This window comes from Equus caballus, unplaced genomic scaffold (assembly GCF_041296265.1).
Source record: "Equus caballus isolate H_3958 breed thoroughbred unplaced genomic scaffold, TB-T2T haplotype2-0000437, whole genome shotgun sequence".
In the NCBI taxonomy this organism is placed as follows: domain Eukaryota; kingdom Metazoa; phylum Chordata; class Mammalia; order Perissodactyla; family Equidae; genus Equus; species Equus caballus.
This window is the reverse complement of record NW_027222394.1, coordinates 122,796-148,067: the sequence shown is the minus strand read 5'-3', so window position 1 is coordinate 148,067 and position 25,272 is coordinate 122,796. Positions and strand designations below refer to the sequence as shown.

The 25,272-nt window shown below is 39.9% G+C and overlaps 1 long non-coding RNA gene across 7 annotated transcripts in view; it reads left to right on the top strand.

Annotated features, from left to right (window-relative positions):
* The window catches only part of LOC138923016 (uncharacterized), a 40,916-nt gene that overhangs the window by 11,653 nt on the left and 3,991 nt on the right, over positions 1–25,272 (top strand). Inside the window, exons 4-5 of one of the 7 annotated variants that reach the window (XR_011436136.1) lie at positions 18,382–18,589; positions 21,879–22,067. This is a non-coding gene — a long non-coding RNA (uncharacterized lncRNA). Of the gene's footprint in view, positions 1–11,977; positions 17,333–18,381; positions 18,590–21,260; positions 24,767–25,272 lie in introns of those variants that run through there. The other 6 variants (XR_011436134.1, XR_011436133.1, XR_011436137.1 and 3 more) reach the window with 6 other exon arrangements.

Sequence of the window (25,272 nt, the reverse complement as noted above, 5' to 3'; positions counted from 1 at the left end):
TTTCTCAGGACTGCTTTGGCTATTCTGGGTCTTTTGTTGCCCCATACAATTTTTAAGATTCTTTGTTCTATTTCTGTGAAGATTTTCATTGGGATTTTGATTGGGATTGCATTGAATCTGTGGATTGCTTTAGGTAGTATGGCCATTTTAGCTATGTTTATCCTTCCAATCCAAGTTCATGGACTATGTTTCCATTTCTTTATGTCATCATCAATTTCTTCCAGTAATGTCTTATAGTTTTCATTGTATAGGTCTTTTACCTCCTTGATTAAATTTATTCCTAGATATTTTATTCTTTTTGTTGCAATTGTAAATGGGATTGTATTCTTCAATTCTCTGTTAGTTCATTATTAGAGTATAGAAATGCAACTGATCTTTGTAAGTTTGTATTGTACCCTGCAACTTTGCCGTAATTTTTTATTATTTCTAATAGACTTGCATCTCTTCTCTATTCTTTTTTTTTAATTTTTATTCAGTTAATGATGGGTTACAATCTTGTGAAATTTCAGTTATACATTATCGTTTGTCACTCGTTTTGTAGGTGCACCCCTTGACCATTTGTGCCCAACCCCCCCCCATCTTTCCCCTGGTAGCCACTAATCTGTTCTCTTGTCTACATTTTTAAATTCCTCGTATGGGTGGAGTCATAGAGAGATTGTCCTTCTATAACTGGCTTATTTCACTTAACATAATTCCCTCAAGTTCCATCCATGTTGTTGCAAATGGGACGATTTTGTTCTTTTTTATAGCTGAGTAATATTCCATTGTATATATACACACCACATCTTCTTATCCAATCATCTGTTGATGGGCACTTAGGTTGCTTCCAAGTCTTGGCTATTGTAAATAGGCTGCAATAAACATTGGGGTGCATAGGACTTTTGGAATTACTGACTTCAAGCTCTTTGGGTAGATACCCAGTAGTGGGATAGCTGGGGGTTATGGTAGTTCTATTTTTAATTTTTTGAGGAATCTCCATACTCTTTTCCATAGTGGCTGCACCAGTTTGCATTCCCACCAGCAGTGTATGAGGGTTCCTTTTTCTCCACAGCCTCTCCAACATTTGTTACTATCAGTTTTAGATATTTTTGTCATTCTAATAGGTGTAAGGTGATATCTTAGTGTAGTTTTGATTTGCATTTCTCTGATGATCAGTGATGATGAACATCTTTCATGTGCCTATTGGCCATCCATATATCTTCTTTGGAGAAATGTCTGTTCATGTCTTCAGCCCATTTTTTGACCAGGTTGTTTGATTTTTTGTTGTTGAGTTGTGTGAGTTCTTTATATATTATGGATATTAAGCCTTTGTCAGATATATGACTTGCAAATATTTTTTCCCAGTTATTGGGTTGTTTTTTTGTTTCAATCCTGTTTTCATTTGCCTTGAAGAAGCTCTTTAGTCTGATGAAGTCCCATTTGTTTAATCTTTCTATTGTTTCCCTTCTCTGAGAAGACATGGTGTCTGAAAAGATCCTTTTAATACTGATATCAAAGAGTGTATTGCCTACGTTTTCTTCTAGAAGTCTTATGGTTTCAGGTCTCATCTTTAGGTCTTTGATCCATTTTGAGTTTATTTTTGTGAATGGTGAGAAAGAATGGTCAATTTTCATTCTTTTACATATGGCTTTCCAGTTTTCCCAGCACGATTTGTTGAAAAGACTTTCCTTTCTCCATTGTATGCCCTCAGCTCCTTTGTCGAAGATTAGCTGCCCATAGATGTGTGGTTTTATTTCTGAGCTTTCAATTCTGCTCCATTGATCTGTGCACCTGGTTTTGTACCAGTACCATGCTGTTTTGATTACTGTAGCTCTGTAGTATGTTTTGAAGTCAGGGATTGTGATGCCTCCCGTTTTCCTCTTTTTTCTCAGGATTGCTTTAGCAATTTGGGGTCTTTTGTTGCCCCATATGAATTTTAGGATTCTTTGTTCTAATTCTGTAAAGAATGTCATTGGGATTCTGATTTGGATATCATTGAATCTATAAATTGCTTTAGGCAGAACAGACATTTTAACTATGTTTATTCTTCCAATCCATGTACATGGAATGTCTTTCCGTCTCCTTATGTCATCATCCAATTCTCTCAGAAAGGCCTTTTAATTTTCATTGTATAGGTCTTTCACTTCCTTAGTTAAATTCACCATGACGTATTGTATTCTTTTTGTAGCGATTGTGAATGGTATTGTGTTCTTGGGTTCTTTTTCCTGTTAGTTTGTTATTAGAATATAGAAATGCTATTGATTTATGCAAATTACTGTTATATGCTGAAACTTTGCTGTAGTTATTGATTACTTCTGAGAGTTTTCCAATGGATTCTTTGGGGTTTCTATATATAAGATCGTGTCATCTGCAACAAGCGAGAGTTTCAATTCTTCCCTCCCTATTTGGATTCCTCTTATTCCTTTTTCTTGCCTGATTGCTCTGGCCAGGACCTCCAGTACTATGTTAAATAAGAGTGGTAATAGAGGGCATCCTTGTCTCGTTCCTGATTTGAGGGGGATGGCACTCAGTTTTTGCCCATTGAGTATGATGTTGGCTATGGGTTTGTCGTATATGGCCTCTATTATGTTGAGGTCGTTCCCTTCTATGCCCATTTTGTTCAGAGTTTTTATCATGAACGACTGTTGGATCTTGTCAGATGCTTTCTGTGTATCTATTGAGATGATCGTGTGGTTTTTATTCCTCAGTTTGTAGATGTGGTGTATCACGTTGGTTGATTTGTGGATGTTGAACCATCCCTGTGTCCCTGGTATGAATCCCAGTTGATGATGATGTATGATCCTTTTGATGAACTGCAGAATTCTGGTTGCCAAAGTTTTGTTTAGAATTTTTGCATCGATGTTCATCAGTGATATTGGCCTGTAGTTCTCTTTTTCTGTGGTGTCCTTGTCAGGCTTTGGTATCAGCGTGATGTTGGCCTCGTAGAATGTCTTAGGAAGTGTTCCATCCTCCATAATTTTTTGGAATAGCTTGAAAAGCATAGGTATTAAATCCTCTCTGAAAGTTTGGTGGAATTCCCCAGGAAAGCCATCTGGTCCTGGGGTTTTATTCTTTGGGATATTTTTGATTGCTGTTTCAATCTTTTTCCTTGTGATTGGTCTGTTCAAATTGTCTGCTTCTTCTTGAGTGAGCTTTGGGAGATTGCAGGAGTCCAAGAATTCATCCATTTCCTCTAGGTTATCCATTCTGTTGGCATATACTTTTTCATAGTCGTCTCTTATAATCTGTTGTATTTCTTTGGAGTCTATTGTTATTTCTCCTCTTTAATTTTTGATTTTGTTTATTTGAGCTTTCTCCCTTTTTTCTTTGTAAGTCTGGCTAGGGGTTTGTCAATTTTATTTATCTTCTCAGAGAACCATCTCTTTGTTTCATTGATCCTTTCTACTGCCTTTTTCGTTTCAATAGCATTTGTTTCTGCTCTGATTTTTATTATTTCTCTCCTTCTGCTGACTTTGGGCTGTGTTTGTTCTTCCTCTAATTCGATTAGGTGTAATTTAAAATTGCTTATTTGGGATTTTTCTTGTCTGTTAAGATGTGTCTGTATTGAGATGAATTTTCCTCTTAATACAGCTTTTGCTGTATCCCATATGAGTTGGCATGGTATGTTATCATTTCCATTTGTCTCCATTTTTTGATTTCTTGTTTAATTTCTTCAATGATCCATTGCTTGTTCAGTAGCATATTGTTTAGTCTCCACATCCTTGTGCCTTTCTCAGGTTTTTTCTTGTAATAAATTTCTAGCCTTCTAACATTATGATTGGAGAAGATGCTTGTCATTATTTCAATTTTTTAAAATTTGTAGAGGCTTGCCTTGTTTCCCCACGTATGATCTATCCTTGAGAATGTTCCACACGCACTTGAGAAGAATGCGTATTCTGCTGTTTTTGCATGAAGTGTTCTGTATATGTCTATTAAGTCCAATTGTTTTAGTTTTTCATTAAGCTCCACTATTTCCCTGTTGATTTTCTGTCTGGATGATCTGTCCATTGATGTGAGTGGGGTGTTGAGGTCCCCTACTATTATTGTTTTTTTTTTAACATCTTCCTTTAGGTCTGTTAATAGTTGCTTTATGAACTTTGGTGCTCCTGTGTTGGATGGGTAGATATTTATAAGCATTATTTCTTCTTGATGAAGTGTCCCTTTGATCATTATATATTGCCCTTCTGTGTCTCTCTTTACCTGCCTTATTTTGAAATCCGTTTTGTCTGATATAAGTACTGCAACACCTGCTTTCTTTTGCTTGCTATTAGCTTGAAGTATTGTCTTCCATCCCTTCACTCTGAGCTTGTGTTTGTCCTTGGGTCTGAGGTGTGTTTCCTGGAGGCAACAAATTGTTGGATCTTGTTCTTTAATCCACTTTGCCACTCAGTGTCTTTTTATTGGAGAGTTCAATCCGTTTACATTGAGGGTGATTATTGATGCATGTGGACTTAATGCTGTCATATCTGGTTTCCCTGCATTACCTTTGTTTCTGGTCCTGTGTGTTTTAGCCTACCCATTGACTTCTGCAATTTCTTATGCTGGGTTTCTTAGATTTTTCCTTATTTATATTTCGTGGCTCTGTTCTGTTTTTTAGTTTAGTGGCTACCCTCAAATTTGTATTTAGAGTCTCATGTATAATATAGTCTATTCTCTGGTGGTCTCTTACTTACTTGGCCTAGACTGATTTAGTCCCTTTCCTCTTCCCCTCCTATATTATTATTTTCATCTCTTATTCCAACTTGTGTTATGAGTTTGTAGTCAGAGTGATAAGATCGTCTTTACTTTGGTGGTTTCCTTACCTTTATCCTAATGCTATAGTTGAATATTTGCTATCGTATTCTGGTTCTATCTATCTGTCTCCCTACTCTGTGGCTTGTGACCTCTTTCTCACTTTTTTTTCTTTTTTCAGGTATGAGAGCCTTCTTAAGGATTTCTTGTAGTGGAGGACTTTTGGTTACAAATTCCCTTAACTTTTGTTAGGAAAAGATTTAATTTCTCCCTCACATCTGAAAGATATTTTTGCTGGATAGAGCATTCTTGGCTGAAGATTTTTATCTTTTAAAGTTTTGAATATGTCACTCCATGCTCTCCTACCTTGTAAGATTTCTGTACAGAAATCCGCTGTAAGTCGGATAGGAGTTCTTTTGTAGGTTATTTTCTTCTGTCTTGCTGCCCTGAGTATTCTTTCTTTGCCTTTCATTTTTGCCATTTTTATTACTATATGCCTTGCAGTAGGTCTTTCTACATTGACAAATCTAGGAGATCTGAAAACTTCCTCCACACACATTTCTCCCTCAATCCCTAGATTTGGGAAGTTCTCTTCTATAATTTCATTAAGCACACTTTCTGCTCCATTTTCCTTTTCCATGCCCTCAGGAATTCCGATGATTCTTAAATTCATTCTCCTCATTGAATCTGATATCTCTCTGATATTTTCCTCATTCTTTTTAATCCTTAGTTCTCTTTCTTCCTCTGTCTGGAGCCATTCAGCCTATCTATCTTCGATTATGCTAATTTGCTTCTCTATGGTGTCTACATGGGCATTCAGGGAATCCGTATTCTGTTTTGTCTGATCCATCGTATTTTTCATCTCTAGTATTTCTGATTGATTCTTCTTTATAGTTTCAATCTCTTTTGTGAAGTAACTCCAGAAGTCATTGACTTGTTTCTCTTTCTTTCCCTCTACCTCGTTGAGCTTTTTGATGATAGCTACTCTGAGCTCATTTTCACTTAGTTTACCTATTTCCAAGTCCTCAGGACTTAATTCTGTGTTTTTATTGTTTTCCTTCTGTTCTGGAGCTTTTATAAATTGCTGGATGTTAGAGGAGCAGTTTTTGCACATGATGGTAGTATTCGTTTGCAGTTACAGCCTGTCACCACTAGATGGGGGCTGAGAGCCGCACATTCTGAGCTCTCCGCCTTCAGGCAAGATGGCAGCAACCAGTGCAGGTTGGGGAGGAGGGGCCCTTTCTCTCACGCACCGATCTGGATTCTGACCAGCTCTCATTCTCTCGTCTCTCGGTGCCTTGGCTTGATGGGGTCCCCATGCACAGAAGCTTTCCCCTGTCAGTGGGTTTCCACTGTACCAGCGGCTGGAGTCCTGGACGATCCCCGGTTGTGCGGCCCCTTCCCCACTCCTTCCCTCACCCGCAGCAGCGATCCCAGTCTCTAGAGGAGGGAACGAAGTTCTCTCCTACCCCGTTCCAGCTCCTCCAAGGCTGTCTGCAGCCTCTCCATCCTCCGTGGTCTTGTTTCTGTAGTTCTCTGATGGTCTGGCATTAGGATTATTGGCTGAAGTTCAGTTTTTCCAATCCTTTGTTGTAGTTTGGAGTGGAGAGAGTCCCAGGTCAGCTCACCCCACCATTTTGCTCTGCCCCTCTCCCTGTCTTCTCTTTTCTTGATCATTTCCTTCCTTCTGCTTGCTTTTGGTTTTTTTGCTCTTCTTTTATATCTTCTTAAGGTGAACAATTAGGTATTTATTTAAAATGATTTTTTCTAATATAGGTGTTACAGCTATAAATTTTCCTCTGCATCCTCGTTTACTTGTTATCAGTTGTGGGATGTTGTTTTTGTTTCATTCATTCCGATTATTTTTAGTTTCCATCATGATTTCTTCTTTGACATATGGGCGGTTTAGAAGCAAGTAGTTTAATTTCCAAACTTTGAGATTTTCCCACATTTCTTTCTGTTGATTTTTAATTCAATCATATTGTGATAGGAGAACTTGACATTATTTCAGTTCTTTTAAATATATTGAGTGATTTATAGCCTAGCATATGGTCTGTGCCTCTATTCTATACGTGACACCATTCCAATTGGCAGATAAGATTGTTCATATTCATTTTTTAATCTAGTTTTTCTCTCCATTATTGGGAATACAGTGTGACAGTTAAAAAATTATTGACTCAGCTATAAGTTCATTCATTCTGGCTGCTCTGTAAATACACTTTTGCTCTTTAATCACACACCCATCCTTGGGTTATTTTGTGGTGGAGTATCTCCTTGGCTCCTGCATCACTCAGAGCTTCTCCAGTGCCTGGTGCCAGCAGCTCACACTAATCAGCAGCTTCCATGTGTGTCTCCCATTGAGCAGTTTTGCAGTTAAGTATCTCTGGTGAGATGTCCCGTGGACAGCTTTACGCAGCACCCTAGGGGTGGGCTTCTTGAAGATCCATTCTCACAGCCTATTGCACTGTCCTTTCAGTAAGTGAATGCCTTGCCCTCTCCCACAAGGTCTGCATCTCATTCCTGTCAAGTGGATCTCCCATGGGCCCTCAATCTCAGCCCTGTTTAGTGTTCCTTATATGTCTAGTCTTATATTCTGTAGCGTTCTGTTTACCTACTTGCTAATCTCTCATTATTCTAATTTGCTTATGTAAGTATTAATTAATAGTCATTTATGTTAACAGTTTCCTGTTCAAATTACTGTGAGGTTTCTCTTTCTTCATTGGACCCAGCCTGAGAATGGCATATTAAAGACCCCAGCCATTGTTGACAATTTGTTTATATCTTCTTTAATTCTGTCAGACTTTCTTCATGTATTTTGTTGCTCAGTTGTCAAATATGTTTATGTTTATAATTGTTAAATATTTATGTAAGTTGCTCTTTTCCTCCTTATAAAATATTCCTTTTTGTCTCTAGTGACGTTTTTGACATCAAAGAGTATTTTGCCTGATATTGATATAGCCACTTCAGCTATTTTGTTACTATTTGCATGGTGCAATTTACTATGATTTTACTTTGAACCTGTTTGTCTATTTGAATCTAAAGTGTGTCTCTTGTAAACAGCATACAGTAGTATATTGTTGTGTTTTGAGATTGACAATCTTTGTTTTTTTCTCCCCCGAGGACGATTGGCCCTGAGCTAACATCTTTGCCAATCTTCCTCTTTTTGCCTGAGGAAGATTGTTGCTGAGCTAACATCTGTGCCAATCTTGCTCTGCTTTAGTGGGATGCGGCTGCAGTGTGGCCTGATGAGGGCTGATAGGTCCCACCTGAGATCAGAACCTGCAAACCCTGGGTGACGGAAGCAGAGCACATGAACTTAGCCACTGTGCCAAAGAGCTGGTCCCAACCATCTCAGCTTTCAATTGGAGTCCTTCATACATTTCAAATTTAATTCAATTATCGATATTGTTTACTTTATAACTCCCATTTTGCTGTTTCCTATGTTTTATGTGCTTTTGTGCCTTTTTTACTGCTTTTTTATATTAAATATATTTTTTCCAGAGGAACATTTTACTGGTTCTCTTAATATCCTGAATTATTTTCTTAGTAGTTATTCAGGGGAAGACAATATACATCTTAACATAATACTCTTAAGATTAATATTAATTAACTTCCAGTAAGGTTTAGAAACTGTTTCAATATAGCTCCATTCCTCCCTGCCTTTGTCCCATTTTCATCTATATATTACATCTTTATATAGGTCCAACAATACAGTTTTATCATTGTTTTGTGCAATCATCTTTGCAATCAGTTAAAAGAAAGAGAAAAATGCATTTTCAACGTTATCTGGCCTCCATTGTTTCTGAAGAGAAGTCAGCTTCAGTTGCTTGTGGTTCCCTTGTACATAATGAGTCCTCTTTCTCTTGCTTCTTGCAAGATTTTCTACTTGTCTTTGGCCTTCAGTAGCTTGACTATGATGTGTTAATATGTGAATTTCCTTTTGTTTATACTGCTTGAATTTTGTTGACCTTCTTGCATTTCTAGATTGGTTTTTCCTCATTTGGGGAAATGTTGGGCCATTATTTCTTCAAAGAACTTTTCTGCCCTTTTCTCTGCTCTCCTTCAAAGTAACTATTATACTCCTGGAACTTGAGTCATGTGTATTCTTGCTATGCTTGACTGTTTTCCCAGCAGGTTGTGACATTCTGTTAATTTTTATTCCTTTTATTTTTGTTTCTTCAGACTGGAAATCTCCATTGACCTATCAGCAGGGTCACAAAATCTTCCTTCTGACGACTCAATTTTGCTGTTGAGCTTGTCTTTGGAACTTTGCATTTCAGATATTCAACACTTTATGTCTTGAATTTCTGTTATGTTCTTTTTAAAAAGTAATCTCTCTTTATTGATTCTCTATTTGATGAGCCATTGTAGACATTATTTTCGTTTGTCAAATATGGTTTCATTTAGATCTTTGAATATATTTATAATAGCTCTTTTTAAGTATTTTTTTCCTGAGTCCAATATCTTCACCTCCCCCAGAAACAGTTTCTGTTGACTTTTCCCCATGTATGGTTCACACTTTCCCATTTCTTTGCAGGTCTCATTTTTTATTGTTGACAACTGGACATTTTAGATAATATTGCACCAACTCTGGATTTAGATCTCCTACTTCTTCCGGAATTGATATTGTTGCTTTTGTGTACCGACTTGACTAATTATGTAATCTGTCTCCTTTGCAACATGGAGAGGCTGATGTCTCTGACCAGTTTATTATTATTTTTTTAATTCTTTTTTTCTCTTCTAAGCCTGGCTTCATAGAGTCTCTTCTGGGTCACCATAGCTTAGTGGTCAGCTGATGAATGGCCAGATGTTGCCATTCTACCCCTTGACAATGGATCTGAGTGTTGGTTGGGAAACACATTAAAATTCCCAGCTTTTAGCAGACAAAGAGAAACACCATATGATTTCACTCATAAATGGAAGTTAAACTAACAGACAAAGAGAACAATTTGGTGTTACCAGAGGCAAAGGGTGTTGGGGGGAAGGCACAAGGGGTGAAGGGGCACATTAATATAGTGACAGACATATAATAATGTACAACTGACATTTCACAATGATATAAATTATTATGACCTCAAGAAAATAAAAAAAATAAATCCTTGACTTTTTACTTTCTGCAGGGCCTTCTCCTGTCACCTCTTTGCATACTCAAGACCTCATATTCAGCCAGAGATGAACAGATGGCTAGGGTTCTCACAACTTTATGCATACACCCAACCTTCCAGACCGCCACGAATATGTCAAATCTTATTAAGAGCTTCTCTGGCTTTCTCATTTCCAGAATTGTCTTGATTAACCTCTGGTTAGTCTCATGATACTGCACCCTCAGACCGTCTGTGTTAGCTATCCATCCCCAATTGTTTGCACTGAGGTTCATATTCCTTTTGCACAGCACCTCCAGGCATGGGGTTTTTCCATACTCCATTCTAACTCATGGCAGTCTCCTAGAGCTCAAAGGTGCTGGTTTTCATACCTTGTTCAGCTCTGGTAAAACAAAGCCAGAGGGAGATGGGAGCATCTAAAACTCTGGACACTCCCATCGTCCCTTCCTGGAGTTCAGTAGTTTTGCTTGAATAAATGCTTCTTGATTGATTTATGTGTTTGCTCAATTTTCATAGTGTGAAAGTAATTGTTTTAATAATTTTATGCAGTTTCATCATTGCTTTTTGGGGAAAATTGCCAAGTTCCTCATTCCACCATTCTGAGAGTCCCACTCAGTTATCTTTTTACTAATTTAAAAAATAAGAAAAAAATATACTTATGCACATTTTTATCATGTTGAGAACATTTTATGAGAGTCCAGAATGGGTAAGCTGGGTGTCCAGGAATTCCTCTGCTCAGAGACTCCAGCAAGTCTTCCCAGTGGCTCATCTGAGGGCACAAATGGTTTCACAGACCGGGGCAAAAAATGACACTATTTTAAAACAAAATTTCAGATCAATCCTTGATTTTGATACCTTTTCATTTGAAAACCGAATTTTCTCCTCTTCACAAATTATCACAATGAATAATACCACTTATTAGTCATTCATTTTTTCCCTTAACCTCTTTCTTTAATACCTATTGTGATGTAACATGGAAGACATAAATTCAAAAGGGGATCCAGTACTCAATTACCGGAATGTGTGAAACGGTTTTAACATATTATACTGTAGTGATTGATTTTATTGAGAATTATTTTAGTAAATATATGGGGAAGAAGCCAATGTTCCTTTTGAGAAATATTCTAAAGAAAAACTAATTTGGTTGAAAAAATTCTAAATAAAGAATTTGTAATGTTGATTGTCCATAGGTCTACAATAAAAAATGTGTAATTACTTATGATTTGGTAACAGTGAAGAAAAGTGAAGTTGTTTACATTTGTATTGCCAAAGTTAAATGCAAATAGACAATATTAACTTTGGTTAAAAAAAAAAAAACCTCCTAAAACACAGATAGCAATGCTAAGAACACAATAAATTAGCAAGTGAAAGGGATTTAAGAAGAACTGAGTTAGAGACTGAATGATGTTCACTCTCAAGAAGTCCACCCATTTTATTGAGCAAAAATGTCCTCGCCCTCTGTAATGGGTTGAATTGTGTCCCCCCTCCCCCCATAAAGGATATGCTGTGCTCCTAACTCCTAGCTCCTCAGAGTGGCACCTTATTCGGAGACATGGTCTTTGCAGAGGTTCAGTTTAAATGAGGTCACAAGAGTGGGCCCCAATCCAATATGACTGGTGTCCTTATAAGAAGGGGAAATTTGGATGTGTATGCACATAAGGAGAGTGCCAGGTGAAGATGTAGGCAAAGATCAAGGGGGTGTATCTACAAGCCCAGGAACACCAAAGATTGCCAGCAAACCACCAGAAACTAGGAGAAAGACCTGGAACAGGTTCTCACTCACAGCGTCAGAAGGAACCAAATCTGCTTAAACCATGATCTTGGACTTCCAGCCTCTAGTGCTGTAAGAGAATAAATCTGTGTTGTTGCAGCCACCCAGTTTGCGGTGCTTTGTTATGGCAGCCTGAACAAGCAAATACACGCTCATTCTCTCACTCATACAGTGGGGGTTAAAAATAATAAACAACCCCAGCAGAGTAAACAGCAGCAGCAGCAGCCTCCTGAAGGTTTACAGCATAGAGAGACGGTGGAAGAATGAGTGCCTAGGCTCTCTTCAGCTGGAAACAACCCCATTCTTCTTCAGAGAGCTGCTCCTACCACTGATCAAGAGCCACAGCCCTGTGGTTTCAGTAAAAGCTGCCAATCACTTTCCCTCTCATCTCCAGGTGACAGATGATCTGCATCTTGCTTTGCCATCCAATTAGAGCTTGGAAAAGGGATTGAGTTCCTCCCTAGAGGAGACATCAGAGTCTAGAGCTGTTGGCTGCCGTGTCTTCCTTACTGTGAAGGAAGCTGATCTGTCGTGTGAAGGAACAGAGTCAACATACAGAAGGAAGCGGACTTGAGTAGGAGACCAGGAGAGAAGCTGATGGTGTGTGAGAACCTGGTCTCAGCCATCCTCAAAGCTCAGCTGCACACAACCTTTCCAGCTGTGTCCTGTCCTGCTTGTGGTTTGTTCATATGAGCACATGCATTCCTCTAAGCTAGTTTAGTTGTGTTTCTGTTCTTGCAAGTAAACAACTCCACGTTAATATACCACTGGAAAATTAAGTGGATTTTAGTATTCCTATATGCCAAAAGTGTGGTTTGGGTGTCTTGAGCAGGTGCCTAAATTGATATCACAGATTTAAAAAGGGTTTGAAAACCATAAGCCTTATCATCTTAAAGTTGTACTCAATGCATGTTTTCATTAGATCAAATTATATAGTGTTGGAATTCAGAGTTACTGTTGCATGGGGAGTCAGGTATTAGTAATTCTGATGACATAACTTTATCTCTCTATATAAATTTTTTACAAGTTATTTCTTTAAATCTTGCCCTGTGTCTTTCTAACAAGTCGCACTGACATTGAATCAGAAGGAATATTGAGTTGCAATTTTAAATATCACTCATCTTCAGCCAAGGACTCACTGAACTGAGACAGACGGTATCTGGGCATTATAAATTCACCTCTAGACTCTTCCAACAGGGCTTATTTTTCTGCCACATGCTTGTACCTCCTCCAATTAAACCTGCTACTGCCACAACATTAATCCTTTTAAACCTCATTCAATCATCTATGTGTTCATTCATTTGCTCAGTAATTCACATGTCAAGTTTTTATTGTGTGCCTATGTGTGACCATTACTCTGATTGGTGTTGGGAATGTTTAGATTCAAGGAATATAGCACCAGCCCTCAGGAGTTTCCAGTCAGCACACAGTTCATGCCAATTCTTGACTTGAAAATGGTCCATACCTCCAATGGCTCATAGGATAGTGTCAGAATGCCTTGGCTGACCAAAGTGTCCCTTAGCTGGAGTTGAAAGTGCAGCTAACTCAAAAACTGAGAAGTCAGCTGGTGACCAGGAAGGTAATCTGAAGCATTCAGATAAGTTGCCAAAACTCATGGAGGTATCAGGAACTAGAGCACGAAACTTCATCACAGCCAAATGTCGGCCGGGGAAAGTATGTAGCTGTTAACCCCTCCTGTGTGAATCAGCCCATGCAGCTGAGCCCTGGCTTATAATACAGGCTTAAACGTGGACTTCTGGGTTGACTTCAGACAGGAAGGTTGAAAATACAATCGTTTGCCACCCTTGGAAAGTGAAAAAAAAAAAAAAGGCTTAATGACTTATTCTTTGCTTCATTAATTCATTCATAAAATCACCAAATATTATACTCCAGTCATGGTGCTGGGTTCATAGAGTCTAGGACAGTAGTGACCTGGGGAGTATGGAGCTTGCACCGTCTCTGGCAAGATGAGTGTTGAACCAACAGCTATAATCATGGTGAAGGATTACAAGAGCTCCTCCCCTCATCTCCCAGTCAAGAAATGGCGGCCCCATCTATGCCATTACTCAAATCAAAAATGGAGGCATTGCCCTTGACATCTCCTGTGATCAACATTAGCTATGTTTCCCAATACCCGGTTTCCCTCCACTGTTTTCCACAGAGAATAACTCTACTTTTCCCTCCCCTTGACCAAATGATCCTTGCCAATGAGCTGTGAGTAGAGGTGACAGGTGTCACCATTGTGTGGAAGCATTTACAAGTCAGTGCATGATTGTCTGTATTCTTTTAATCCTAATTCAGCAAGCAGCCACATTCCAAGTGCAGTGTCTCCATCAACCTGGGTCTTTGAGTGGGGACAATGTGGAACAAAGTCCCTGCTGAATTTCCATGGACATGGAGCATGGAGGGGGAGTTAATCTAAGTTGTTCTAAGCCATTAAGATTTTGGTGCTGTGTGTCACACAGTATAGCCTGCTCATACTGAAGGATATACTTCACTATCTCTCAGCATCATGCAATACATCAACAGTTCCTGTTGACTAATTCAAGATAAGTCCTGGATCTATCCACTTCTCATCATCTCTTTACAGTCATCCCAGCCCAAGCCACAAGCCATCTTTTGCCTGGACCATTGCAATATCCCCTCTTTGGTCTCCTTGTTTCTACTTTTGGCCACTTAAATAGACATTAGAGTGATGCTTTTAAAACTCAACTCAAATCAAATCATGTCAGTCTTCATTCTGAAACCCTACAATAGCTTGCTGTTAAACCTAGCAGAAAATGTAAACTGCTGCCATGGGTACAAGACCCTACATGGTCTTCCTCCCGCCTGCCTGTCCTAACTCGTCTCCGGTCACATTGCCTTTGTTCATTACACTTCAAAAACGCCAGCCTTCATTTCCTTTCCCAAGGTTCCAAGATGTCCCCTCTGCCCGGAATGTTCTTGCTTTGACCTTCACTCACCTGGCTCCTTTGCTTCAATGTCACCTCTTCAGAGAGATCTTTCCTGACCAGAAAACCAAAGGAGCTTTCTAGTGCGTGTTATTTTCATTTTCCACATAACACTCATCACCATCTGATGCTTCTCTTGCTTACATGTTTGGTTGTTTTCAGTCTATCCCCATGAGAAGGCCAGCTCTTTTAAAGCAGGGGCCTTGCCTTCCTTTTTTTGAATATCTCCCTAGAGCTTAAGGAGGTCTTTAGTCAAAATGCGTGGCCTGCCCCAATGAACGAGGGATCCGTGTGTGAGTGAATGAAGGAGCGTGTGCTAACAACTACAACAGGAGTGCTGGGCACAAAGGAGCTTGCTGCCGGGGAACAATCCGCCAGCAGGGACTTGTTGCCAACAGTGACTTCCACACCCATTTTTGTGCAAATCTTTCATCCTGTGCTAGTGAGCTGGTCTATAAAAATTAAAAAAACAGCACATAAGTGAAATCTCTCCTCTCTGTCTTAAGAGAACAAGAGGAAACAAGCTCCTAGTGCAGCACTTCGAATGTAAAGTGGTGAAGGGTTTTAGGGCACCATAATAGAGTGTTATTCCTTTTGTGAAAATCCCATTCCTGGAGATCTTTAAAAATAGGATAATATAAAGATGTAGTTTAATTTTTACTCATTTCTGAAACCCCATGGTTATTTCAACAACAACAGCAATGAGGGATGTTGCACAGAGAGTTGCCATAGACATCTTTCCATGATAGTGATCGCTTGGAAGCAGTGGAAAGCTCCACACTTAATAACTGTTTCAGTGTTTGCTTTTCTCTTTTATTTGAAGATGTACATAAATGATACTCAACAGAAATAGTGGGCTTAAAAGAGGGACCCGCCAGTCTTTTTGTTGTTGAGGCGTGTTTAGGTTTGTCTTACCTTCTTGGTAAGCATTGGATTATAATCCAGTTGTGGCTGGATGATTGTCTGTGCCTTTCCTTTGATCGCAGTTTTGCGGCAGGTAAGAATCCTGATGGGTTGAAAACGCAGGCAGTTTTTTGACACTGCAAAATGTCAAACCATAGAGAATGAAGCTCCTTTTGGCTAATTTAAAATAGTATTTCGCTTATTTTTTCCACTTCATGATCTTCCTTTTTTCTCTGAGACAATACCACTATTATTTCTTCTAATTCTAGTTCTTCTGGTTACAATGTCCCATTAGGTTTGGACTTAAAGGTTGTTCATATGGGGTGAGACATTCAAAACAGAAATGCTCCAGGAAAGATTCTGGTTCTCTTAACCTGACATATTCGGGAAGCCTGGTGACGTGTTTTATGGGGTATGTGGACATGGTGGGCTATCTGATACAGCACTGAAGCAGTCATAAAGTTTGTTTTAACAGACATTTAAACAAAGCCTGCTCATTCTTAAGTTTATTGAAATTGATCACTTGCTACCTGGACTGAAACCATAGAGGAATTTATTGGTCCCCAAGAGCATTGGCATTTGAGCGGCAAGCTGGGTAAACTGAGGCCTAGAAAGGATTCAACCCAGGGCAAATGGAAGTGGGGGAATTGGCTCTAGTTTATAGGTTTCCAGGACTCAGGTCACAGGCAATTTTCTGGCCCAGGGGTGCAGGGTTTTGTTTTGTCTTGTTTTCCTTTTTGGTTTTGTTTTTCAATATCAATTTAAGCTTGAATGGCTGATGTTTGCTGCTAAGATTTTAGGCAAAATGCCAAATATTTTCTTCACAAAGAATTGGCAAAAGCCAAAAGCCTGCTGATTTTGCTTTGGTGCTGTGTATAATTTTTTTTCATATATCTTCACAGCTCATCCTGCCTGATCTTTTTTGTCTTAAACCTTTATGATATAAAAATCTCATGCTTTTGTATAATTCTAAAAGAATTCCAGAAAGGAGGAAAAGATCCAGGATACTCTGGTAAAATTCAATGGAATTTAAATTCTAGGAAAGGATCTATACTCTGGGCCTCCTCCACCATCCCAGATTCTCAGCACAGCCCGATGCCTCCCTTCCTCTCCTACTCCAGCCGAGAGGGGTTCTCTGAGTAGTGGATATACTACCTTGAGTCAAAGATCCCCACAATTCCTTAAAATGATCTAAGAATTTCAAATAAACAAACTGAGACATACCACTGGAGAACAGTGAAAAGAAAATAGAACATCCCTTCAGTCAAAATACCCTGCATCTTCACATACAGCTTCATGACACATGACAGGTAGAAGATGACATTTCCTATAACTAGCCAAAAATAAAATCTATGTTGAGTGTGAATTGCCTTTAGAAAAAAAGACAAGAATATTCCCCCCGCCCTCCCCTCCCTGCCCCAATAATCCTGAATCTGTAGTAGGGTCTCTCAACCTGGAATCTTGCTCCAAAGTGGTGTTTGGGTGCTGGGGGGGTGGGAAAGAAATGGTTCATTGTTTGTGGGAAGTTAATAAGGGAGAAAACACACTTGATTCCTACTGTGTGAAACAGCATTTAACACATTATGTCATTTTTTATACAGTAATTCTTTCCGATAGTTTTGGTAGGAAGTGAGATTTCCAGTTTCGATAGGGTTGACGGCAGCAGTGGAGTTCCTTAACTTTTCATTTCTCTTTGGCTTTTGCACTCAACTTTTTGCTTTTCGATTTTGTCTCTTAGCTTCTCCTTGTGTCTGTCTGTCTCTCTCTCTCTCTCACACACACACATGCAAAGTAACCTCATTTTTAGGTTTTTTTTTTTTTTCTGTAGTGGTTGCCCCAAAAGAAATCCTCTCCACCAGAGCTGGTGCCTGTCACCACAGCCCATCACTTGCCTGGTAATTAAACTCTGACTGATTTATTGACTGACAGCCAACAAATCCCAATCGAGTTTTTATTATATACATACTTCCTTGGGCTAAATTCACTGAAACAACCCAGTCAGAGGTGGAGGCGAGGGGGAGAGGGAGGTCAGGGATGGTGGGGAGAAGGGTGAGCCGAACCGTATGAAAGTCTATGCCGAAACCAGCATTCATTGGCAAAAGGAGACATTTTGCAAAAGAAAGAAAGAAAAAAAAAGAAAACTCAGTGCAACATCTTTTTCAAATCCAGAGTTCTGGGGAGAACAGGGGAAAAGCTGGTAAACATCATTACTTTGGCTTTAAGACTCATTTGAACCGCCTCACGTACACAAGCGCTCTGAAGGGGAAAACAAGACGTGCTCGCAGCTAACATTACAGTCAAGTTCCAATTTTACCTAAGGGAAAGCAGCTTCATTAAAAGTCATGACTGAAATTGCATGACAGGTGCCAAGATTCTCCACCCTGACAGATGGGTCAGTTTGCAAATGCCATTTTCTTGTCAGCAGTCCCTCAATGGAGTTCCTCGCATCACCATTTGTCTCTCTTCCAGCGAGATCACACATGCCCGATGTTTGCCTCCAAGCTGCGCTGCGTGGTTTGCCATGTGGAATCCTCACAATGAGACTTATTAAAAGACAGTCCATTATTTTTATTTAGAGCATTTCCAAAACAAGCGGAGCGCGCTCAGAGATAATTTAAAAATCGTGTGGCAGGTCATCTCCAGGCCAGCGTGGCTCCATTTGAAATGCATAAGAAAGTAGCATCGCATCTCGATCCTTCCAGACACACACACACACGCATACACACGTACACACTTTCCAGTTCATAACGGGCGTGATTTGAGTGACATTTAACCCTTGACAAATAACCCCCGCTGTGCAAAGCACTATTTTGCTATAAACCACAGAGCATTTCGACAGGAAGGATTGACTACTCCTGCTCCCGTTTTTCTCTAAATCTTTCTTCCTTCTCTTCTTTATTTTTTGCTTCTTATTTCTTTGCATCCCTCTTCTATTTTGTTACAGGTGGGCTTTCTCACTGCAGCAATAGATATAAAATACTCCTGATTGGCTGTATTGATGGGGCATTTTCATCCTCCTGGTGGTTTCAAATACAAAGAAAAATGGTCTCTCTCCACCGTGCCTGGTTTGAACAGCAGGTAAACTCCAGCAGCCTCCTCCCCAGCCTCTGATGGAAAATTATTACAGATGAAATGATTCCGTCATGGAAATGGTAAGAGGAAAGTTTTGGCTTAAAGGATATTTGTGCTGACATGGAGGGGAGGCCGTGACACACAATGGATTCTGCCACCAGGACAGGTGTGACCCAAGCTGGCTTTGCTTTCCAGGCTGGGAAAGGGCAGAAGGCGGGGCAGCCTTTGCAGAGCTGAACAACACTGCCAATAGCAAAGATTAGAATTTACCGGCATGAAATTTGTTCTCAGGTAAACTGCTGGATTTCACGCCTCTTACTGCTTTATCTGGCAGAGTTAGATCCAAGTGAAATCTCAGTGTCGATAGGCATTGATTCTGCAGGCTCATTCCCATGCAGCATGGACACTGGTTAACCTTCTCAGACCAGGAGCAGCATTTGGCAAGTTGCCCCAGCAGCAGTCTACAGTCTGGAAAGGCAGCCATCCTGGAACAGTGGGATGCGTTTAAGTCAGCTTTCAGGTGTTGCGCACACAAGGCAGGGGCCTGGCAGAGCATTTGTGGAAGGGCTTGTACAACCTGCCCTGCCCTCATCCTGGCTCTCTCCAGAGCTATCAGGCTCTTGTTTTTACGGCCACCCTAGTGATCCTCGAAACAGTAAAAGGAAAGAAGGAGAAAATCTCGTAAAAAATTGCCACCTTACTGTCATAACCTTGAAATGACAGGTGGGCTCCAGAGGAAGGATGGTCTCCTGAGGTCCCCCTGGGTGATGGCAGGTGATGGTGGGTAGACCACACCACCTTCACACCCTGGAGGAAGGTGATGGATGCAGACACTTGAAGGGGCATCTGAGTATATTCATTTGCATTTAGTATTTATTTTTTGAGAGCCTGCTAGCCTACTAAGGCAGTGTGCTCAGTGCTAGGAACCAAAGACATCAAATATGTGGTTTCTAGCTTTAAAGAGGTCACAGATATTAAACAGATAATAGGATTTCCTACTTTGTTTTCCTTAGTAAGTATGTGTATTTACATGTCACTTCTGCTGAAACTGTTAATTAACTACTCAATATTTATTCTGCTATGGAGTGTTAGTTTTCATCCCTCCTATAGTCATTTTTATCATGTAACCAAGATGAGTACGTTTGTTGCTCTCAGTTTCACCAATTACAGCATCCTGTCATCTCTTCATTCCTACCTATGTGTTGTGCACATGTGTTGAAAGTCCACAGGAAGTGTGCTCACTAGGAATGGTACCTCTTGTTTTCCCCCGACTTTGGGACATATTCTTTTTACTACCATTTAGTTATTGACTCATCCAAGGAGAAAACAAGATGTAGGATTGATTCCCTCCTTCTCATGTAGAAGCTGTCTACGCAAAGCTGGAGGGCACTGGTCTTCCTTGTTCTTCCTCCTTTCATAAAGATTGAAATTATTTGGGGGTCATTTTCATTGTTTCACTCACTTATCTGATATTTCCTTCACTTTTTCAACAAATTTTAATTAAACACTTGGGGCTTGGTGATGAACACAGACATTGGCGCTCTCATGTATCTTAAAATCCTAGGAGCTCAGGGCTGTCCTTGCCCTTGACCATTATGAAAAATTTTTAACTGCCCTATTCACCAGATTATTTGGATTTGTATGTCTGTCTATTCTTTGGTATTCCATAGTCTTTAGGAGAGGAGGTTCTGTGTTTTATTTTGGTTAAAGAAAAAAGTATTTACTTATATAATTTTGTATGATTATTTTATTTCCTCACTCAGAAGCCTTTGTTGCCTGGCAAATAAATCCAAATTCTTTTCCTTGGCCTTCAAGGTCCTTCCCTAACCTAATTATCTGGACTTTCATTTCTTGCCCCTCCTGGCTCGTCCTGTCCCACACGCTCTAGCCACTGAATCTTACAATTTGCTCAACAGGATGTGCATTTCACATCTCTGTATCTCTGTATAAACTCTAGTTTCCCCTGTAATTCATGCAGGTTAATAAAATTGTCTGTCTCTTTCAGGACCAGTCTTTACTGCCTTCTCTGACTCCTCCTCCTCCTCCCTTGTATGTGCCTCTAATACAGCACTTCTAACACTGTAGCAAACATTGTTTTTTATTCATCATGTCCCACACCAGACTGGACGCTCTCCACGGACAGGATCTGTGTCTTCTTCATTGTCTTTTATCCATAAATGTCTCCTGGAACATCTCAGTGAGCCTACATGAACATTTCCCAAATACACCTAAACCTTACCACATTATTGGCTTTCCAGGCACAATTCCCATAGCTTTGGAATGACCTCTTAGGAATCTCTAGCTGCTGGAGGCTTAGTAGTTCTTGAGAAATCATTTGGAGTGGAAAATCCATTCCTGCATGAATTCCTCACATTCCTCTAGTTAGATCTGATCTTTTTCTCCTAAGAACACTCAAGAGCTTTATTTATATCTTTACAGGGACATTACCTTCCACTTAGTAATAAAGTTATTTGTGTACATACTTGTTCCCACTGGTAGATTTTAAATATCTGAAAAGGAGGTGGTTATATGCAGCTGATAGCTCTCATGGAGCATAGCACAAAAACACAATGACCATCACATGGTGAGGGCACAGTGAGCCCTAATAGAAGGGTTAGGGAAGGAATTGGTGTACTATGTGTTCACATACGACTTCAACTTCATCTGTCTAAAGTCAACTTCTAAGATGACACATTATAGCAAGTTGGTCTATGTACTTTTCATTCAAGCTATTCCCCTCCTTCTCTCAAGGAAGAAGAAACCAACTGATAAGATAAAAGTGTGCTGGACTCAACACATCCGTTGAAGAACCTTTCTTGCACTCCCACTTACACTATTTCTTGAACTACTCTCAGGATCCTGATTTCAGTAACGTTTGACCACCAAGAACATTAGAGTTATGAAGGTGGTAACATATAAAATACACAATTAAAAAGAGAGAGGAAAAGAAAGGGAATGAAAAAGGAAAGAATGGAGTAGCTGGAACAGGTCCACCTAACGTGTCGGGTCCCCGCATGGTCCCAGGGCCTACTGACGGGAGCTGTCAAGCGAGGACGTTTCTTTAAAATCTTGCAGGCTGTTTTGACACGTAGGAAGTGTGTAAAGATTTGTGCCTCGTTTGGATCACTCACGCCCATGGAGCTATTTGTCAGACAGGCACCTGAGACCCTGCTGAACATGGTGACTGAGAAGAGAATGATTAACAACCTTTTTGAGCTTTTTCAGGAAGTAATTTTATTCACATTTCAAGAACCACAGGGTATCCCAGAATCCAAGTTCTCCTTTTCTTGTTTCTGTTAGATTTATTCTTTGGCTCTATTTTAAGGTCTCCTAAAAATACTTTTAACTGCTAAATATGTCTCCTCTCAGGTCACTTACAGAGCCCCCAGTGAACTGGAACTGCCCAGCGGTGACGAGCTTCAGATCTTACCTGTACTTCCATCTCTGACAGAACTGTTTTTCATTTTCTTTTCATTTTTTTTTTAACCAAAGAGTTTACAGGAACAAATCCCCCTTATTGTCTTAAAACTAAGAAGCTCAGTGGACTTGTCACAGAAGGTGAGGAGCAAAAAGAGGTAATTGGCTAAAATTCTGAAAAGAGGGACAAAAGGAGAATAAAAGAAAACAGGAGAAGTTCCCCTCTGACCAGGAGAGACCTGTGTTCACGAACTGGGCTCCATTATGCACAGCATCTTCTGTCTGCCATATGAATGGAGAATAGAAAGTGTTGGGAGAGGGAGAGAGGTGGGGCAGGCCATTAGTGGAGAAAACAGACTAGTGGAAGAGTGAGCAGAGCAGAAACTAGATGAATGAACACGTGGTTCGAGGGAAGAAGATTCTGTCCAGCTTCCTCAGGGCACGCCACACCCCTCTCCAGGCCAAGCAGTGCCTTTGCGCTGGATTAGGACTGAGAGAGGCTCAATCGAGCAAATGCTGCTCTATCTACACACAGAAATCCCTTCGTGATAAATAATCAACCTCAGTTGTTCTTTTATAATGGGTCATTAGTAACTCTGGCAAAAAAGTGCTAAGACACCAGTTCTTGCTGCTGAGTCAAGAAAAGATCCTCAGGTTTACAGAAGGTTCACTATTTCTCCCATGCTGAATCATCCCACCACTTCAGCATGCTTCTTCTTCTTGTTCCTAGTTACTACCCCACACTCAATGAAAAGAATCTTTATTACCCAAAATCCTTATTCCTAAGTATCTGAACCTGTTTGTAGATAATCTATGACTATTGAGATTGTGGAGTAAACTCAAACAAAAATGTTCCTGTCACTATATTTGCAAACCAAATTGGAAAAAAACCTTATCTAATTCAGTCAGACAATTTACCTTCAAAGCAGACAGTTTAATCCAGTCCCTCTCCCCAAAGGCCACAGTCCCGTGGCTATTATCGCTTGTTCCTGCTTTATTTGGAAGACTAGCTACTCCCTTCACTCATCACCCTCCTCCAGTCCCTAGGGGTTTGCTCTGGGCAACCAGCATTGATGACCCCGTGCTTAAGAATTCCTGTGTCTAAGGGCAAAGGAAACAGGTGGTGTATGTGTGTGCCTGTTTGTGTGTGTGTGTGTGTGTGTGTGTGTGTGTGTGTTTGAATCAAAGGTTTCCTCCAGAAGACCTGGAAGAGTGATGAGGACCACTCTCACTTCAGACTGCCATAGAGACCTCAAAGATCAGCCTTAAATGGCAAAGCACCAGCTAGATCTCTCAGGGGAAGGAGGCTCCCTCAGCCATCACCCCAGTCCCCAGTCCCAACTAGAAGATAATTGCTTTAGCAAAGGACACGGGTGTTCTTCAAGTTTCTTGGGGAGATGCTTGGGAGGGTTACAAAGATTTGAACTTCTTTGCAAAAAGTTTTCTTTTGCCTTTGGGAAAAGCCAGACTTAGCCTGCCATGTTTTCTCCTACATGAAGTTCCCTTAGTCACCTTGTGAACCTACAGTAGTCTATGTCCCCAAAGGGTGCCTTACACAATCTCCATAATTGTATGTGGAGCCCTTTGGGGGGTTTCAGGAGATGAGCTGCAGCAAAGGCAGTGGTGGCCTTTGACTTAGGGGTTTGGGGAGGAACACGACCAATAAGGAGAACACTCAGGAGCTGACATGAGACAGACTACTCCTTCCAAGAACCAGATGCTAATTTAGTGGTGATGGGGTGATAAGGTAGAAAATTGGGGTGTAGGGTAACAGCCCTATTTATATACCTGGCTCCTTCCACTGGACTGTCAGCTCCTGAAGAGCCAGTGCTGTGGCTTGTTCATCATAGTAGCTGAGTGTCTGGCCCAGAGTAGGGACTCAGGAAGTCTCTACTGCCTAAACTGTGAATTTTATTGAAATATGATAATTTAAACATATTTCCAAGTAGTTAAAGTCTGGAACAGAAGGCACTGCTTTTTCTGGATCAATCCCTATAGATAGTACTGAATAGAATGACTCAAAGGACATCGACAGTGTGTTTTCCATTCTCTTCTCTCCCTCCCCCAACAGCCCTTAAAAGTGTTCCTGTTCAGTTGTCTAGATCTAGATCTGGATCATCTGCATCCAGACCTAGACAGACACACTCACACTCATTATATGTTAGGGGTCTAATTCAGGCCATCTGCTCTTTCATAAAAAGTGACAGCTTTTAGATTCCTTTAATGTTTCTACTTATAAGAGATCATAGGTCTGTATAATAATTGGTCTTTTCCTACTAATTGGTGACAACTTGAATCCCCTTTTATCTGAGCATCAGAATGTTTTAAATATTAACTGAGCTTCACGACCTCTCAGTGTGCTTTGTGCCGTGTGTCTGTGGTAGAGATGGGTCAACCGGTCCACTGAAGCACCGCCCGCTCCGGGTCTTGTGGGGGATCTCAGGGCCTGTCACCGACAGCATCACACACAGGCCACGGGCAGCCCAGACCCAAAGCCATCTGAAAGTGGCCGTCCCTGCACTGTAGAATACTGCTGTACGTAAGACCTGGCTTTTCTCCAAACCCTGTGCCTATCCCATTTGATTTTTAAAAGTCAAGTCAGTCAAACAACTCATTTCACATTTCACTGGTGTGATCAGTCAACAGAAAGAAAGAACTCTAATCATGTATGTGCACAATTACTTCAGCAAAAGCGTGTTTTAAAGGGATTCATACCATGTGCTTGATTTAAATGTTAAATGACCTAAGCATCGTTTGGGGGAAATTTATCAATACTTTAGCTATGTCTGTGCTTATACGAGTTGATATTTTTGTAATAAAGTGCACCCATTTGTTTACTATATAGATTTATAATTAATTATGTAAAAATAATTATGTAATAATTACATACTACCTAATATTAATTATATAATAAAATCACATAAATTAAATAATATAATTATTAAAATTATATTTTATAATTTTTATATTTTATTATATAATTATATTATTTTAATTCATTACATGTAGTTAATATAACATAATTTATAGATTATATATTAAAATAAAGTCATTGTTTGTAAGAGTGATATTTTTAAAAGGATTAATATTTGTATATTGCTTTCTAGTTTAAAAGCTTGAGTAACACTGATGCAAACCATAGGCCAATTCAGGGAAATCCAGAAAGTGGTATGAGCTGGAATCCACAGGACTCCGGAGGGTTATGTGAGGAAAAGTGAGCTTCCTCCGTAATCTCACCCCTTCCAGACTATATATATATATATATATGTTAGAGGAAAGCAGCATTAATATCTTATCTAGTAATTGTGATAATGAGGTTTTTTTTGAGCAGTTTCTGGCATACAAA